This window comes from Schistocerca nitens, chromosome 7 (genome assembly GCF_023898315.1).
Source record: "Schistocerca nitens isolate TAMUIC-IGC-003100 chromosome 7, iqSchNite1.1, whole genome shotgun sequence".
In the NCBI taxonomy this organism is placed as follows: Eukaryota; Metazoa; Arthropoda; class Insecta; order Orthoptera; family Acrididae; genus Schistocerca; species Schistocerca nitens.
Genome location: NC_064620.1, coordinates 70,710,172 through 70,712,674, shown reverse-complemented (window position 1 = coordinate 70,712,674; position 2,503 = coordinate 70,710,172).

Sequence of the window (2,503 nt, the reverse complement as noted above, 5' to 3'; positions counted from 1 at the left end):
AAGAATTACGGGATTTCGTAAAAGTGATCCTTTAATTCGGTTGGGCAGTGTAGTAACCTACAAGCACACGAGTCGCAATGGCTTGCAAAATCTCCTGACGTAAATCCACCTCATCAAGTTTTGGTATTGCTGAATCATCATCCTGATCTGAACTAGAAAGGTACTGAGGTGACTCCTCGAAACCATTTTTCCGGTATATGATCGAGCATTATTCGTCAGCATATTCGTATCTCCCTTGTCTTCTCTATGCCCCGAACACGCAACGACATGCTCGACATTAAGAGACGCTGAACTTCGAAAAAGTGAAAACCTCGTCCCTTTTTATTTTATTGTTATTTTTTAATGTGACATGATGTCTTCATTATCATATTGAGCTTATTACAGAGTAATTTATTGGTTACTCATTTCGAATCTCACAAAGTGTTCGTCAGGTCAAAAAGGACACTACATAATTCAGTTCATTCCATAGCTCAGTCTTGTATCTTATAGATACAAATACTAACTTGTACTTATCTCAGGCAGCTCATTGTAGTAGAACGAACTGCTTTTTGCACTGTCATTTTTGAGCAGAAGTGTTGAAAGTGCTAATCGATGAACGTTTTAGCTTAATTTCATGACTCAAATGGATTTTTTTCCATCTGTCGTTTCTAGAGCCCTGGAGCCTTAATGGAACTGAAAATTTATTTTCAGTGACGGTTTTTAATTTTTTGCATAATTACTTCAAAATGACGAGTCATCAAATCTCACATAAAATAGTATTGTTTTGAAACTATTTTAAAAAAGTATTTCCATAAACCTTTGAACAATAAAGGAACCACTGCTCATCAGACTGTGTTACGAAATCAGCCCCCTATGTCGCCAACTAGAACTTTATATAAGTTTAAAACCAATATAGATACTCACAGTTGTGTCCCCAAACACAAGAAACAATTTAAGATTAACAGGATCTGATGTAAATGATGGTAGGGAGAGCAACTTTACTCAAAAGCGCAACAACAGGGTGGAAAAATCATTTGGTAGTAATGCCTTTCAGAACAATAAACATGAATTGTGAACTGTGTGCTTCTAGTTTTACTAACTCACTACGTACCTAATGGATCTGTTAAGTCCAGAATTGTGCCTTAATCTCTGTTACTTGACCGTTTGCCGTCTGAAGATCTCGGAGAGATGCATGAGCATGAAAAGTACCTTACGATCTGAAAATCACAATGCCGCATTAAAAGGGAGCATTCTTTAGTACCAGTTTCTATTGACTGCATGAGGTCAAAATTCATTCAGAATTCTAATACGAATTCCGTACCACATAGCAAGTTTGTGATTCAGAAAAAGGCAATGTCAATTAATAAATGTTTGTAGGCATATTAAACAGGCTGAAGTTACAAAAGAAAACTGAATAAACTACACAATTCAGCCCTGATTGCTCTGCTCATGCATTTAAACTGACTACATTTAAATGCTGTTTGTGCGGTATCTCGAAACCAAATTATAAAAATTTCCTCCATACGGAATAAGTGAAGTATCTCATTTGAGCTAAGATAAGCTGCAAATAAGTGCTAACAAAGACGCACAAGTAGCAGGTGAAATTATAAATCCATTAATACTCCAAAGCTAATTCGAAACAATGCTAAACGCACTGCTCGCGGAGATACGCATCTCGTCACATTATATCGAAGTATGGTGCTCTCGCTCACCTAACAAAGGTGTGAATAACTGCTTGAAATGACGTGCTACAAAAGGTGACGAGACAAGAATCGGCGCGCCAGCCCTATGGAATGAAGATCGGCCAAAAAGTAAAAACACCCATACATGGTTAAACTTATTTTTCAGGTTTTCTCTTACCATCCATAGAGTTTTCAAAGAAGTCTAAGCATGATGCAATGGCTGTGCCAGTTTATCGTCACCTTCAAAGCATAAGTTGTTCGTTTACTCTGTGTTTTGAAACTAATGGGAGTGGCTACAAATGCAGATAAAGTAATCCTAGCTTTCGCTGTGGTTTTGTGTTTAAATAAGAAGGAAAGAACAAGGCACTGGTACAGGGAATGTTTTACAATGAGACGAAACTGTGGATACGAAAACCTATTAAAGGAAATGTTACACTCGGAATCTGATCACATCAGCTTTCTCGGAATGGACAGTGAAACTTTTAATAACTTGTTTTGATATTGGCCCTGACAATGAAAAAGAAGAAGCAGATATGCAAAACGTTATCTTCTGTTTGGTCCTCTAATAACACTTCCCTGAAATATCACAGCTCGGTAGGATCTACGCAACATCGTCCTCGGAAGAAAGAAAGAACTTATATATATTTTATTTAGTTTTGTTTATATTTGGTGGTGACTTAAATCTACGCTCGATGTGTTGGTGAAAGTATATCTTTAAAGCCGGAGGTAGGCATAAGATGTAGTCCAAAATCGTTTAGAATTCATTCTCAGGAAGTTATTTTGGACACATATATCAAGAGCACACTCGAAGCGTAAATGGTTGCGAAAACATACTTCACCTC